The following is a 17,496-nucleotide window of genomic DNA, read 5'->3' on the forward strand; positions in this document are numbered from 1 at the left end:
TCAGCCAGGTACATGTGCCTTGGGCTCTGAGTCTCCCCAGAAACACCTGCTTTACATCTTCCTCCCTCCCAGTTCTCCCTTCGTCCCTTTCTCTTTCCTCCTTCTGCTTCAGTTCTATCTGATAGACTTTCCGCGATAGCCGAGAGCAGACTTTCTCCTAACCGCATCCTTTTCCTCATTTGAACTCATCTCTTTTTGACAAAAGCGCTGTGCTCCAGTGACTAGCTGAGAGTGCTGCATGAGAGCACTTTTTGCCTTTAGGAAATATACAGTACTCTGATGGCAGTAGAGAAAGACCTTGAACATCGATTACATGTCGGTGTCATGTTGCCACCCCTCCCAACCAAACTGAAGTCGACCCCACCATTACAAGTTTTAAGTTTTGCTCCTGCTTATCCTTCCTTATACAGTTAAAAGAGAAATGTTCCAGTCGTAGGCATCAGATCAAATGGGCATAGCTCAAGGGGTTTAAGGAAATGCAGACAGATTTCTTTATGAAGGTTAATCTGCTTCTTTAGAGGGTGAATAAAAATCAATGTAAGAAGCAATCTTTGTGTTTCTCATTAGCTGTTGATTGTTGAGTTAATCAACATTGGTCAACAGCCTTTCTCATTGATTCTGATAACAATCTGGCCAGATGCCTAACGAGGCACTGCATTAACACTCACCCCTGTATGATCATGTTGGTTAACAGTTTGACTTAGTGATTGATTCATTGATTGAATGGCAGTACAGGCATGGGAATGGGACAGTGCTGGGGTTCTCAGTCTTAGTCTCTGCTCTGATGGACGATAGTAATGGGAAGATCTGCTGATCGTGCTCCTCTTGAGAAAGACCACTGCAACTGTCAACTTACACAAGGGAGGTCGCCCAAAACCTGACTGTTAATAAAGCTCTCTCATTCAAAAAGTCATCTCGTTCTCTGAGGAATTCTTAGCCCTTTTTCTTACAAGGCAGATTGTGCTCTGCTTTTCCGCGGGAGAAAAAAAAGCTGTAAACCATGATCAGTAGGGGGTCGATCTCCCCAATGGATGTCACAGACTTTAACGAGCAGTTTCAGCCCATCTCAAAAGACACATAGCACAGCAGGGTGAACAAAGATGGCCTTTGTGTGTGTTGTGCATGTGTTGTGTTTTGTGCGTGTGTATGTGTGTGTGTACGTGTGTGTATGTGAATGGATGTGTGGGTGGGTGGGTGTATGAGCTGTTTGGTTACTGCTTGGTAACAGTGTGTGTGTGTGTGTGTGTGTGTGTGTGTGTGTGTGTGTGTGTGTGTGTGTGTGTGTGTGTGCACACTTTAGCAAGTCTGGATGGGTATTTCAACATGCCTGCTCCGCAGGGGTTCCAGCAGTGAGTTGTCTTGAGCTTTTGGGTGGAGGGTGGAGGATCAAATTAAGTCATACAGTGCATGATTTGGACAATAGTGCTTAGAATTCTACATACAATAAATGATAAAAATTAACATCTTTTCTGGTTGTAAAATAGGACAGAGAACAACCGAATATATCAGGTGACATATTGCATGGTTATGATAATAATCATTTATGATAAAGAAAATATAAAAATAAAAATAGGAGATTATTTTTAAATTCTTAATTATATAATTATATATGATATAAGTCGATTACAGCATCAGTAGGACCTCATGTAAATCGGCCCATAAAAGGATGCTGTTAATAGTCCATTACAAATCAGACATGCCACCTTAATATGTCATTGGTCAGTATCAAATTAGACGTTTTTTGACAACATAAGTCATCTTTTCAACTTCATCAAAGGCTGTATTAACACTTTAATTCTGGCCAAAATCCAGATGTGCCATGCAAATAAGTCTTATAAATTTCCTTTAAATGTATTTTAATTTCAACTGAAGAGGTACAATTACCCATAAAAAGGGAAAAAAAGGATTGTTTAAAGAATACAGAACACTTAGCATTCATAACATAACATAACATGAAATATGTAGGCAAGGAAAAACTAACTTCATTTTGACAAAGATTGGAGTAGCCTCAATACATTTAGAAATAATGGATTAGAAAACAGATATATAAAATAAGTACAATCTATTTATGGATGCTGGACAATGAATAAATAAATGAACGAATGAATGAATACTTAGTGGTCCTCATATGAATATTTTACAAGTAGTAAACAAATATATGATAGTCCAGGCAGTGGTCAAATAAATGAACGGCGTCTTACATACAAGTTACTACTATTATAGCTTCTAGACTACAATTTCTGTTTCCTTATTGAATACACGTGGCACAAAGGTCTTCCAAAATGTTCTTAAACAGACAAATGGGCTCACAAACATGAGGTCATGAAAACCTGATATCTTTAGAGAGAATGAAGCTGCTATAATTCAGGCATCCCTCTCATGATGAGACATTCCATGACAGCTTAAATTAGTAATGTATTATTCATCACATAGACCTGTCTGGATAGTCTCTCTCTCTCTCTATTTCTCTCTCTCCCTCGCACTCTCTTTCTGTTTGGGTGTGCTCCTGTGTGGTTATTAAGCATTAAGCATTTTATTAAGCAATTCATATTATTTATCTTTATATTAATAAAATAACCCCTTTTTGCACAATTTATAGCACATATGTATTAGTTTCCGTGTGCCTCTGATGCAATATGTGTAGCCGGTCTGAGTGGTGCAGCTATGCAGAAATTCTGAATGTAAATGAATCCTTGCACCTGTACTGTCCAATTACCTCCTGAGAATCGCACTACGTCTCAGGATGTGTGGATTTCTGGAATAACAGAATCGTGGATGAAATGGCAAAATTACCAGCATGCTTGGCAGGAAATTGGAAAATGGGAAATCTGTCTGGTGAAAGTATTCAATTACAGAGATCCTTTTCTGTGCTCAGCCACATTTCAGAAACATGGTAATTTCCGCCTTTCTCAGTGCCTCTCATGCAGAGAACAGAGGCTACACCAATCATGGATTATTATTACACAGAAATGAATGAAACACACTCCAGTTCATGGCAGTACTCTTAAAGATTTTCCTCTAGGTCTTTTCCCTGCTGCTCTGCTGAAATGTTTGCCTATGATGATGAGTTTAAAATTAATAAGCAGGTGAGAATTCCACACAGTAGAAGAGCCTAATACTTGCATGACCTCTTCGGCTTGCAAAAGCAATGTGCAGAATCTTTGGTTTAATAATTATGCTTAAGGACTTATACACACCAGTCCAATACTAGCAGACTCCATTAGGCATTTCCGTCTTCTAACGAGCTTTGTGTCTCCCGGTCCACCTCTCTCCTGGCGAGAGAGCCCATGCGTCTGATACCATGTTGTTATTGACACTGGCTGTTTGCTTCAACAAGAGTAAGCGGGAAAATCAATCATCTCCATTAGACGCAGAGAAAGTGACAAGATGGCAATCCCTCACAAAGGCCCCTTCTCACCTATTCTTTCTATCTGTGACTCTGACTCGCTCTTTCTTTCTTTTATTCAATCCCGTTTCAAGGTTTTTATTTTCTTTTTGGCCTTTTTCTGTCTCTGTCCCTGAGTGTGTTTCTGGCTCACCAACCATCATTTCCCCTTCACACACAGGAATAAAGATGCAGCTGTATGAAAGTGTGTAGGTCTGTATTATCTCAGTGTTTGTGAGCTAGTAAATGTGTGTGTATGTTCTTGTTTGTAGCAGTGTCGGGGCTTATGAAGTCAATACATCTTCATCACAATGATAAATACTGATGTTATTGTGTTTTAGAACATGACATGAATGGGACACAAGGACTCACCTGATGGAATTTCTGGGCAATTTACTCATTCAGGACCAAGGTTAATAATGTTGAAGTTGTCCATTCACCCCTAAATATGTCATCTATTGATAGGGGTGAGAGGAATCTGAGCCAGACCTGGTGGTGTCACTGACATAACTCTAGTTTTAATAAAGCTCCTTAAGGTTACGCTAACCTAATGCTATTTCAAGGTGCTCTTTAAATATTCGGTCTGCTTAGCTTGAGAAGGAAAGAAAATCTTTTTAATAAAAAATGTAAAGGTTTTGTTAATAGTTCAGCTCTAACTTTTAAATTAAGTGTACAAAGGAAACGTGTTGTAATGTGTTTTCAAATTGAATCCATTAAAGGGTTTTTTTGGTCATTGTTGCAAGAAAACTGAACATAAGATATATATGATAACATATAAACATGTAAACAGCAAAAATACTGATGCAAATGTAATAAAATTATACTTTAATAAGGATTTTACAGTGAACTTATCCAACTCCACCTTAAACAAATACCAAGATTATTATTATTGTTGTTGTTATTGTTGTTGTTTTAACTTCAAATAAAATAAAATTCAATCACATCGATACAGCAATGAATTACTTACATTATTACAATATTTGTATCATCTGATTTTAGTGTTTTTTTGGTCATTCTGCATTAACCTCACTGCTTCGGATATGTATGAATAGCAACTTTTGTAAAATACAATAATCACAATGCAGATCAAAAAGAGTTCGGTGTTTAGCTTTGTGTACCTGCCAGCATTATGGTTGAAGTAAAATTGAGAGTTTTAAAGGAAACACAAGTGTCAACATTTTTAGTTCAGCTCAGCCAGACTCAGCTTCCCCATCCATCTCTCCTCTCAGCTGTAAATAATCATAACAGCAAGTTTTTTTATTCTATGGCCACTGCAGACACTCAAAAAAAATCCTGTGTGTTTCCCTACACACTCTGTTCTGCTTGTTTTTTCTCAGTTTGCTGTAAATATTGCTTACCACCAGCAGCCAGTGGTTCCTCATCATCTTTTCGGTGCTTTGCCTGATTGCATCCTGTCTGGTTCTTGTATTTACACTATTCACAACTAATCTCTTCTTTAATTCATATACTGTTAAAAAAAATCCCTTTTTGACACATTATTATTATTATAGACAATTACACTGTTATAACATTTTGGATAGAGCAATTTTGTAAGTACATAGTATTCCCATACAATCCATAAAATAAATATAGCTAGAAAATTATCAGTTGAGAGATTATACATGACATCTGGCTGGTGCTTGGCTCCACCGGGAAAGAAGGGTTCACCTCACAGAACAATGCTGCCATCTAGTGGTCACATGGATAATTCACAGTACGTTCATAGTACGTTTTAACTTGTTTTAAATCTATTTCTACATGGAAAAAACAATCTAATCATAATCACAACTATTAAAAATATAAAAGTTTGTCACCCAAATTTGTTTCTTTATGCATTTTTACTTACTTAATGTGTATTTTGCGTATAAAATTATTCTTGTGAAACACTTTGAGATTTGTCGTTCTATCCTCTTTTTGTTCATACTGACAATCTTTCTCACTCACTCACTCACTCATTCACTGTCATTACTTAACCCTGTATTCAGGGACCTGGAGCCTATCCCAGGAGACTTAGAGCACAAGGCAGGGTAAACCCTGGACAGGGTGCCAATCCATCGCAGGGCACACACACATACACACACTCATTCACACACTATGGGCAATTTGAGAACACCAATTAATCTAACCTACATGTCTTTGGACTGTGGGAGGAAACCAGAGTACCCGAAGAAAACCCACCAAGCACAAGGAGAACATGCAAACTCCATTCACACAAAGACGGGAATCGAGCCTGGCCGTGAATTGAACCCGGACCCTGGAGGTGCAAGGCGACAGTGCTAACCACTAAAGTTATATCAAAGAAAATTTTATTTATAAGCAATTACTTACTTGTTTTCTTATAGTAGCATCTCTAGAGCTACGTTTACACTGCCAGTTAAATGTGTTCCGATTTTTTGCTTATATGTGGGACATACAGGATATGTTCTATGTCCATGTAAATAGGAAAAAAACTATTTTGCATTCCGATATTTCGAGATCGGTTTCAGGCCTTCTTTATAATAATGGTAATAAATTAGATATAAGTAAGATATATGCTAATATGATTGTCGTGTAAACAGACAGATCGGATTTCCTGAGGCAATGTGTTCTGTACATCATTAAAGCTGCGTCAATAAAGCTGCCATGTGTTCAGAAAAATATGAGGGAAAACAATAAAGGGTTTTTGTTATTTTTTTATCGCTATTTGTTGTGAAGGAGGGAGGACTGGACAGCAAGCAGGTGAGTGTCAGAGGATCTATGCCTGCATGCTGGGGCTGTACTGAGAAAAGGAGGCTAGTTACAGTAAGTAAGTGAGTCTGATAGAATGCAAAGACCAGAAGGAGCATTTTGTATGTTATACAGAAGGGTCTAATAAACAAAGCAACTTTTGGAGAATGGGTATGATATCTCCTTATGGGCTTGTGTGAGCTGTTAAGATCCACTGGTAAAGAACAGCATGCAGTATATAAAGGGGGAAAGGGAGAGACAAAAACTGGCAACTTAGGTAGAATAAGGTAGAATAATAACAAAACTAAGGTGTTTACATATGACTGTGGAGTCTAACACTTTAAACATCAGGTGACTTGAATTTAATAAAACCCGGGATAAATAATGTGTTGTGCATTGTTTTCTTTAGTGCAGCTGGGAATGCAATCAATATGACCTCAGTAAGTTTGAATTCATCCAAGTTTTATGTCTGTTAGACAAGAGAGCATTATCAGCATAGCAATGAAACTGCATGTTACAGTGTCTGACTGGCTCATTTTCTAGTAAAGAAGATTGCTGAAACTGCTGATATATGTTTTCTATTTAGTTGTTAAAATGTCAATATCTTACGTTAGAGCTCTTGAGAAGGTGTCACAGGGTTAAAAGAGAGCTTATTCTGTTCATTGATGTTGATAGTGGCGTTGTAGATAGTGGCTCAAGTACTCCTTTGTACTTTGTGACATGAACGCTAAAAATGAGCAAATGAATTGTCATACCTGTCTTCCTGCTAAGAGGTTCTAGGTGGAAACTTGCTTCTTTAAAATGATGGAACTCAGGAGTGAAGCAGGGAGAAGGATAAGTAAATGCCACAGCAGGTGTTCTGAATGAAGATAGTTTATTTAGGAAGGTGGAGACAATGATCTTATTGTGTATACCAGTGTTAAGAATACCTTCTTAAAAACAGTTAAATACAGATTGTAAAATTTTTCATGCCATTTCTTGAAGGACTCCAGGGCTGACGCTCAGTTCACTACATCCTTCCCAATTTTGTGGAGTGCATTGTTGATGTCAAGCATTCTACCAACCAGGGCACTAATTGTCAATTCAAAATGCAGCCACACAAACTAGTTAGCTAGCTGTCGTGTTAACAATCGCTCAATGTTGCCACATGACTGGCAAGATTATAGCAGTTCTTAGCAGAGCAATGGCAACATTACAGTCCATTATGGAAGTAAATTAGTCCTATTAGTGCTCCAATGTTGTATCAGAAAACAGCTTAGGACATACCATCAAAAGAGAGTTTGGGTTATTGCCTTCACATCAGTCACATGTGTTGTCAGATAGCCCAGTAGTTTTAAATTTGAAACATTTTCTACCTCTGTAAGTACGGTTCAAAACATTTAATCTGGAACAATTTGTGATCCTCAGGTGCCACAGACCATAGACTTAACGGACTTAACCATGTGCTCCCATGTAGTGCCAAAGTGGGGTATAATGGGTTCATTGTCCTGGAAAGAAATCTGTTGTTTAGCCAGCTGTAAAAGGATCCCTGAAGCTCCCCTGATTAAAGAGGACCACAAATTGAGGCTTCATAGCAGGCAATAAATCCTGAGGAAAAAGCACAAATGCTATTTGAACCTGGCTTAAATATATCTATGTCTATGTATTTTATGAATTCAAACACAGACTCTAAAGTATCACCGAAGATATAAAGATCAAATCTCTTTCTTTAAGAAAGTAGGAAGACTCAATGAAACTATGAAGCCATTGCATCTAAGCACCAAGCAGGTCAGCAGTTATTTTGTGGTCATCTTAGCTGTGATCTTTTTTGAGTCTCTTGATTAGGACAGATCTTTAGATTATCTCATTTGATGAAGAGCAATATGATTCCCAGAGAGATTTCACCATTCATTGTACTTATGAGATTTTGAATTTGATTTAGTAGATGAAATCTGGGATGTTTGTTAATTTACTCATTACAAGCTCAATTACAAAGCTCCCTGCTACCAAGTAAGTTTGTTTACTTGACATTAAGCCGGCTCTGTAGACAATTGTGTATTTGTCCTCCTTTTCTTGATCTGGCTGCTCCCGTTAGTGTTTACCACAGCAGACCATTTGTCTCTATCTAATTTTGTCTTCAACCTCCTGCATGTTTTCCCTCCATAAACATCCATAAATCTCCTCTTCGGCCTTCCTCTTTTCCTCCTGCCTAGCAGCTTCATCTTTAACGTTCTCGCCTGATATACCTTTTATCATTACCTTTTCCCGATACACCTCCTCTGCACATGTCCAAACCATCTTTATCTGGCCTGCTGGTCTCACTTCGATCCTGTAAACTTTCCCTTTCATTCTTGCTGATACCTTTCTGTGACTGATCACTCCTGTTACTATTCTCCACCCATTCCACCCTGCCCGCACTCTCTTCTTCAGTTCTCTACCACACTTTCCATTGCTTTGGACAGTTGACCCTAATTATTTAAACTCCTCTACCTTTCCTACTTCTTGAAACTGCACCTTTCTTCCATTTACATATGTACTCTGTCTTGCTCCAACTGTTCTTTATTCCCCTTCTCTCCAGTCATCCTTCCAGCTATCTAGACTCATTTCAACCTGCTCCCTACTCTCGCAACCAATTACAATATCATCCATAAACATCGAAGTCTATAGAGACTCTTGTCTAACCTCATCTGTAAACCTGTCCATCACCACTGCAAACAGGAAGAGGCTAAGAACCGATCACTGGTGAAGTCTAACCTTCACCTTGGTCATACCTACGGCACACCTCACAGCTGTAACCCTGTCCTTGTACATATCTGACACATACTGGGGTATCTGGATCCCATATCTACACATTAGAGCTAGACCTACACCATTTCTCATATCATCTACACCAAAATTTTAAGTTACTATTTTAACTTCTACATTTCTACCATTCCTTATTTACCTGTCTCTCTCTGAACAAGTCTGCCCCCTCCCCTTCTCTTCGCTCTCTGGTGAACAGTAGCCCAATTTCCACAAATATCCTGCTGACTAATTGTACCTAAGGCATTGGTAACCCGGGCCTCGACCGATCAGGTATGGTCTATGGTTTATCAGGACCTTGGATGGCAGGGTACAGCAAGGGTTACAAGTTCCCAAATGGTCAAGCACTAGAACTGGTAAGCAGAAGGTAATTGGATAAGTATTTATGTCTTTCAACAGGCACAGGGACACACTTTTATCTACCTGTATTCCCAAAGTAACATTTGCATAATATCTCCACATTGTAAAAGCTCTTGAGTTAAGTTCTCTTAGTCACACCTAATTAACAATGTTAAAGCAAAAACAGGTTGGGTCAATGCTTTTTAGTTTACCAAGCTATGCAGTTTATGCAAGCTATGCTATTCACCAAAATAAAACGGGAATCATGATGATTTGTTCCTTATTGGCCAATCATTAAAAATAAGTGTTGTGCCCATTCAAGCTGTTTTAATATTAATATTAAAAAAGTAGATACAAGTATATACATATAGTATTGAATAAATAATTTTTATTTAAATTATTTATTAATAAAATAAATACATTATAAACACCCACACACACACACACACACACACGCAGTATATCCATCCATCCCATCCATCTAGGAACGTCTGTAAACCTTGGTCAACTAGGGACTGTAAAGACCAATGGTGATTATCATTGTATTTATTCCTATCTTATAACTGTGGTAGGACCTTCAGTCAACTTTCACACACTATTTGTGAGTCTTAGAGAAAACCCACCAAGCACAGGGAAAACATGCATCTCTATGCACACAGACCGCGAGGTGAGAATCGAACCCGGACCCTGGATGTGCAAGGTGACAGTGCCAACTACCAAGCCAAAAGGGTTAAAAGGAGGGAGGAAGAAAAAAAGGGTAGGAAAGGATGCATGTGTAGGTCTGTGGGCAGTGCCCTGCTGGCATGCGGGCATAGGCTGGTGAATTGTGCCGATGGGCAGAGTGACAAAGTAGGCCCACATGGGCACCAGCTTCTGCAAGCTTCCTGATACAGCTCCTCTTGTGAATGTTGGCACATCGTCAGTCAGGTATCTCCCAGACACTCCTTGCCTGGACGGCTTTCCTGGCTGGAAATGGAAGCCTTGTTGTGAGACACACAGCAGTCTTTACCTCTTTGGCTCAATCAAAATCCGTCTCTGTTTGATAGTTCACATTCCCTGGGGAGCTCCAGCAGTGCTCTCGGTGTGGCGATCAAAGGCGCCATAGCATCGTGCCTCTCGCGTGTCACTCCTTGTGCTTTTAGCATCCACCGTGCGATTTGGCTCTGTAGTTTTTTTAGGTCCAATCAAACATAGACCGACAGACAGCTCAACAGACTTGAGCTATACTCCATATATATACTCCGCCTACCCAGTGAACCAAAGTGAGCAAGGAGCAATATTAATATTTGTGCTTTAAGGTGATAAGTGACTATTTTAAACTAAGAATGACTATTTAAAAATTTGTTAATTTAAATTATTAGGTAATTAATGATTAGATATACAGTGTGAATGTGGTAATTGCAATATTTTTTATTTAATACCTTTGGCCTATATTGCTCACTGAAGTAAAGGTAATTGAAAGAATACACCAAAAAGATCTTGTATGAGGTTTTTATATTGAGATATTTGCCAACCCAATGTGAAATGTGACAAATGTGAACAGTTACACTTAGAAACCATGAAGAAGGCTTTGAACTGCCATCGATACAAACACTTTCACTGTCATTGATTATGACTGTAATTATTGTAATTGTTATGTAAAAAAAAATATTGCAATTTTGACCTCATATTACGCAATTATAGAAGGACAAGCTCTATTTTTTTTTTTTACCAGGGCTCCTGATTTAGAGATAGAAAGGTATAACAAAAAATAAAACTTTCTTGAGACAAACAGTTTTGTAGTGGGCTTGGATTTTAGCTGGACTAAGGCCACAAAGCCTGGGTCAATAGCCAAATTGAAGTTTACAGTATAGCATTGTTGAGTCATCCCAAACACTTTCTTTGTGCTTGTGTGTTAGTGAAGCTAGCATTCTCTATCTTCCCAACAATAGACTGTGTAAATTATGTTAAAGATTATTCCTGTTACAATCTGCCTGGATTGGGAAGTCGCTGCTCTCCAGCAGCTGTTCTCACATGCTGATTAGAATGAATTTGCTGCTTCAGCCATTGTAGACTCAGGCACCAACATTAAATTTAACATCCACACCAACATTGTAGCACATCAACAGGTGTGTGGACCAGGTGACCACGAAGAAAACCATTATACAGTTTTCTTTTTCTCAAAGCACAAAACAGCCTTCAGGTCTGGAGACATGAACACAAACAGTGGATTAAGTTGACAAGAGATTCAGCCCATCACAGACCCCAACCACCCCGCAGGGCACCCCAAACCAGGTCCACTCCACTCCCCAACAAGCACAACTACTACTATACTTGTTTTGAAAATGGAAACGTGGAGCCCATGCTCAAACCTGAGGTATTACCAGGTAAACAGCCACTTACACTATTAACCTCTGATATGTTTGCTACTCTTACCAGGCTGCAAGTCAAGTCAAGTAGACTTTTATTGTCATTTCAACCATATACAATTCAAGACACAGTGAAATGATACAATGTTCCTTTAGGACCAATTTGCTTAATTTATGCTACAACATAAATTAACACCATAACTGAGCAGCTAAGACACTTAATTAACTAACTACAAACCCGATTCCAAAAAAGTTGGGACACTGTACAAATTGTGAATAAAAACAAAATGCAATGATGTGGAAGTTTCAAATTGCAATATTTTATTCAGAATACAACATAAATAACATTTCAAATGTTTAAACTAAGGAAATGTACAATTTTAAGGAAAAAAAGTTAATTTAAAATTTCATGGCATCAACACATCTCAAAAAAGTTGGGACAAGACCATGTTTACCACTGTGTGGATTCCCCTCTTCTTTTTATAACAGTCTGCAAATGTCTGGGGACTGAGGAGACAAGTTTAGGAATAGGAATGTTGTCCCATTCTTGTCTAATACAGGCTTCTAGTTGTTCAACTATTGTTTACAACTCTTTTTTGTAGCATTTTCCTCTTTATGATGCGCCAAATGTTTTCTATGAGTGAAAGATCTGGACTGCAGACTGGCCATTTCAGTACCCGAATCCTTCTCCTACGCAGCCATGATGCTGTAATTGATGCAGTATGTGGTCTGGCATTGTCATGTTGGAAAATGCAAGGTCTTCCCTGAAAGAGACGATGCCTGGATGGGAGCATACATTGTACTAGAACTTGGATATATGTTTTAGCATTGATGGGGCCTTTCCACATGTGTAAGCTGCCCATGCCACACGCACTCATGCAACCCCATACCATCAGAGAGGCAGGCTTCTGAACTGAGCGCTGATAACAACTTGGGTTGTCCTTGTCCTCTTTAGTCCGGAGGACATGGTGTCCCAGTTTCCCAAAAAGAACTTTAAATTTTGATTTGTCTGACCACAGTTTTCCAACATTTATGGACCGAGAGTTTTCCACTTTGCCACAATGCATTTTAAATGAGCCTTGGTCCAGAGAAAACACCTGCGCTGCTGGATCGTATAGAAATAACTCCTTTTTTGACCTATAGAGTTTTAGCCGGAAACGGCGAACGGCACGGTGAATTGTGTTCACCGACAATGTCTTCTGGAAGTATTCCTGAGTCCGTGTTGTGATTTCCATTCTAGTAGCATTCCAGTATGTAATGCAGTGCCGTCTAAAGGCCCGAAGATCACGGTCATCCAGTTTGGTCTTCAGGCCTTGACCCTTACGCACAGAGATTGTTCCAGATTCTCTGAATCTTTGTATGATAATATGCACTGTAGATGATGTAACTTCAAACTCTGCAATTTTGCTCTGAGAAACTACTTTCTGATATAGCGACAATATTAGCAACAATAATTGCAACGCCGCAGCATTGGGGGAATTGGTGATCCTCTGCCCATCTTGACTTCTGCCACTCTAAGAGGCTTTTTTTTATACCCAATCATGTTGCCAATTGACCTAATAAGAAATAAAATTGGTCCTTCAGATGATTCTTATATGTACATTTTACTTTTCCGGCCTCTCATTGCTACCTGTTCCAACTTCTTTAGAATGTGTAGCTCTCATGAAATCCAAAATGAGCCAATATTTGGCATGACATTTCAAAATGTCTCACTTTCAACATTTGATATGTTATTTTCTATTCTAAATAAAAAATTGAAATTTGAAAGTTCCACTTCATTGCATTCTGTTTTTATTCACAATTTGTACAACTTATTTGGAATCGGGTTTAGCTAAGACAACAAATAAATACCATAAATTAACAAACTAACTAAGAACTATACAAAAGGACAAAAGGTAAGATAAAGTGCACTTTATACAGTAACAAACATAACACAATGCAGTACATTGTGGCAATGTAGCACCGAACAGTACACAGAGCCGAACTGAGGTAGTGCCATTACATAATCCACGAGATGGTAAATGCAGTAAACATCATTGTGTGTAGTAGCAGCAATGAAAAAGTTCTTGTTCAAATAGCATCAGTAAATATATATTTAAAAAAAATTATAAAATAATAATCTTCCAGGTTGGTGAGCGAGATGGTGTTAATCTGAGTGAGTGTGTTTATTTGTGTGTATGTTTTTTATCAGTCCAGTTCCATTGTTTTGAGGAGTCAGATGGCTTGTGGTAAAAAGCTGTTACACAGCCTGTATGTAAGGGGCCTAAATGCTTCAGGACCATTTTCCAGATGGCAGGAGGGTAAAGAGTGTGTATGAGAGGTCTGTAGGATCAGACACAATGCTGGTGGCTTTGCAGATGCAGCATGTGCTGTAGATGTGGTGGGAAGAGAGACCCCGATAATCTTCACAGCTGTCCTCACTATCCCCTGTAAGGTCCACTGCTCAGGATGCTCTCGACATAGAAAAAAGTCGCTCTATAGAAAATGGTAAGAATCTGTGGTGGAAGCTGGACCTTCCTCAGCCTTCTCAGTAAGAAGAGACACAGCTGGGCTTTCTTGTTTCAGGGGAGCAGGTGTCGAGATTCTCTGCCAGGTGGACACCAAGAAATTTCGTGCTCTTGACGATCGCCACAGAGGTGCCAATGATGTTGAGTGCAGAGTGGTTGCTCCATGTTCTCCTAAAGTCAACAACCACATCGTTTGTTTTATCAACATTCAAAGACAGGTTGTTGCCTCTGCATTTTCTCTCTGTATGGTGACCTATCATTCTTGCTGATGAGACCGATCTCAGTCGTGTCAGCAGCAAACTTGACAATATAATTGGAGTTGTGTGTGGCCACACAAGTGTGAGTCAGCAGTGTGAACGCAGGGGACTGTGGTGCTGGAGCTTCTTTTCCAGATCTGGACTGACTGAGGCCTTCCGGTTATAAAGTCCAGGATTCAGTTACAGGGGAGGCGTTTAGGCTCACAGGCTCAGGTGCTGAGGGATGATGATGTTGAATGCTGAGCTGAAGTCTATGAACAGCTTTGGTGTGTGAGGGCCAGATGGAGTGAGTTGGAGATGGCATTGTCCGTGAAACAGTTAGAACAAATGGGAAACTGCAGCGAGTCCAGCAAGGGGGCAGTAGATACTTGATGTGTCTCATGACAAGTCCCTCGAAGCACTTTATGATGATTGTTGTGTGCGCAACAGGACGGTAATAAGATAATTCAGACAGGAAACCAATGACTTCTTCAGCATTAAGACAATAGTCACCACATCTGAAAGGTAGCCTTCTCTGTCCCAGGCAGGTGATAATGTCCTGTAGTTGATGATGGCTTATATGTATGCAACATGCACCGTGTGTCAAGTGGTTATGGATTCTCCAGGTGTGCGTGCTTTGCCTCTCCGATGGTCAGGGACAGTTTGTTGTCTTGTGCCCCGCTCCAAAGGTGGAGTTCTCAAAGTGGGTTTGATCACCTAGTGGTCTGTTTGCTGGAATTAGCATAACAAAAATGTGGTCTAAGTATATGGACAGGCCCTGCCCGATATGCATCAGGGATGTTTGTGCAAACAAGAGATAGCACGTTTTCCCCTTTCTTTGTAAAGTCCACATACTGATGGAATTTAGGAAGCACTGACTTGAGATTTGCATGGTTGAAATCTCCATCAACAATTAATAGTCCATCGGGGTGTGTGATCTGCAGCTTGCTAAATTTTTACAGTTTAAAACAAAGCTAGCCATCAAGCTGAATGATAGCATCTGAAACTCTAAAAGACATGTCTTCATAAAAACAAACACGCAGCAGTCTCTGAACTTACGCCCTGATGGCATCCCTGGCCAGGTGATCAGAGCCAGTGTCCAGTCAGCTGTCCCCACCTATTTTAAGTCAGCTACCATTGTGCTAGTGCCTAAGCACTCTGCTGAAATGGCACTCAATTACTTTTGTCGCATTGCACTCACCAATGTCTTTGAAAGGCCGAACCCACCTCAAAGTCTGCCTGCCTCCCACCCTAGATATACATCAGTTTGCTTATTGCCCCTACAGGTCAACAGAGGATGCCATGTCCACAGAGGTAGTTCAGTCAGAAATAACTGTGAAATAGACATAAATAAAGCAATATTTCTTAAAAGAGAATCTCAGAAAATGTGTTTCAAAGCAATGTATATATTAACGTATGCACTGTAAAGCTCAACATTGACTTTATGAATGCATGTGCTACAAAGACATTTGCCAATTATAGCATACTGAATAGCATGATTTTAAGAAATAATTAATCTCTCTTAAATCTTGACTTGGACATAGTCTCAAAGGTCAAATGTTAAAGTTTACTCAAAATGGTGCAATTAAAAAAGAAATCATCTTTTGAGTGGCAGTTCTGTGAATAGAAACACCTTGATGAGCGAGGCCAATGGAGATTAACCAGACTGGTTCAAGCTGACAGAAAGGCTACAAGAGCTTAGACAACCACTCGGTACAACTCGGGTAATCAGAAATCTTAGAATACACATGTCAAACCTTGAGGGAAATGGGCTACAACAGCAGAACACAATGTCAAGTTCCTCTTCTTCACTTTAGTTGAAAACTGGAAATTTCATATTTGTGGAAGCACACACATAGAATTTGTTGAAGCCCATAAGTAGAATTTGATGCCAACTGTATGAATCCCTGGACACTTTGTGTTAACACCCGAGCCTGGTAGAGGTACAAATTGTGTGAAAAATGTTTTCTTGGCACAATTTAGTCGCATTAATATCAATCAATCATCACTTAAATGCCAGTCTTTTTCAGTTTTAAATGCAGATCCTTTAATTGCTAGATCCTGCAATGATAATGCAACATGTCACAAAGCAGAAGTCATCTCAAAGTGGTTACATTAAAACGACAAGGACTTTCTTCAGTGGCCTTCCCAGTCACAGAAACTGAATCAAACACTTTTGGGATGTGCTAGAGCGAGGGATTCACAGGATAAAAGTGCAGCTGAAAAATCTGCAGCAACTGCAGAATTCATTATGTCAACATGAATTTCAGAATTGCAATGGTCTGTGTTATGAAGCATTAAGGCTGCTTTGAGAGCAAAGGGAGAACCTACGTTCTCTAAGTATTAGGGTCATTCTACAAAAATGATGGGTAAGTGCCGGCACTTTGCTGTTTCGCTGATGCCAAAATAATTTAAATTAACGCAGACGCATCATTTGTAAGTGTTTACATTACCTACATGTACATACATACATAGTCTTAATTTAATGTTCAATATTTATTAAAAATTATTAAAGTTTGTTCCAGATTATTGAGCATGGCTTGCCCTTTTGATGAAGATCCTGTGGACATGGAGGCACAAATTATACGATTATACGGGAGACAGTTATAAGACCGCGTATTGATGTCTTTTCATTTCATAATGATTATTTGAAAGAGTGTTATCTGTTTTCAAGGGAATCGTTAATTTACTTAACACATCTCTTGAAACCGCATTTTACAAATGTCACAAACCGTGTGTTTTTTTTTGTTTGTTTTGCGTCAGAGCATTTTTTTGTACAATGTGGGCGATGCAGAGCATGTGGGAAAGGCTGTGTGTCTGGTCCTTAAACACTTCTTCCAAATGTGTGTACAGTTCCCTGGCCATAAACCTCTGTGTGTCATTAAAGAGGAATTCCACAGAGTGGCAGGTTTGTCCTTTGTAGTAAATGACGCATATTTATTATGTAGTCATACTATTTATATCTATACATGTATTCATCCTGCGCACACACATACTTGATACTTACATATATGACTTTCTATTTCAGGGTTTCCAAATGTAATTGGATGCATTGATGGCACCCACATTTCTATTAAAGCTCCTTTAATAAATGAGGGAGACTATGTTAATAGGAAATCATTTCATAGTATCAATGTACGTTCTCAGGTAACAACTTGATTTTGTGTCCTTAATTTTTGCCTTTTTAAAATCAT

This window comes from Clarias gariepinus, chromosome 5 (assembly GCF_024256425.1).
Source record: "Clarias gariepinus isolate MV-2021 ecotype Netherlands chromosome 5, CGAR_prim_01v2, whole genome shotgun sequence".
NCBI classification, from domain to species: domain Eukaryota; kingdom Metazoa; phylum Chordata; class Actinopteri; order Siluriformes; family Clariidae; genus Clarias; species Clarias gariepinus.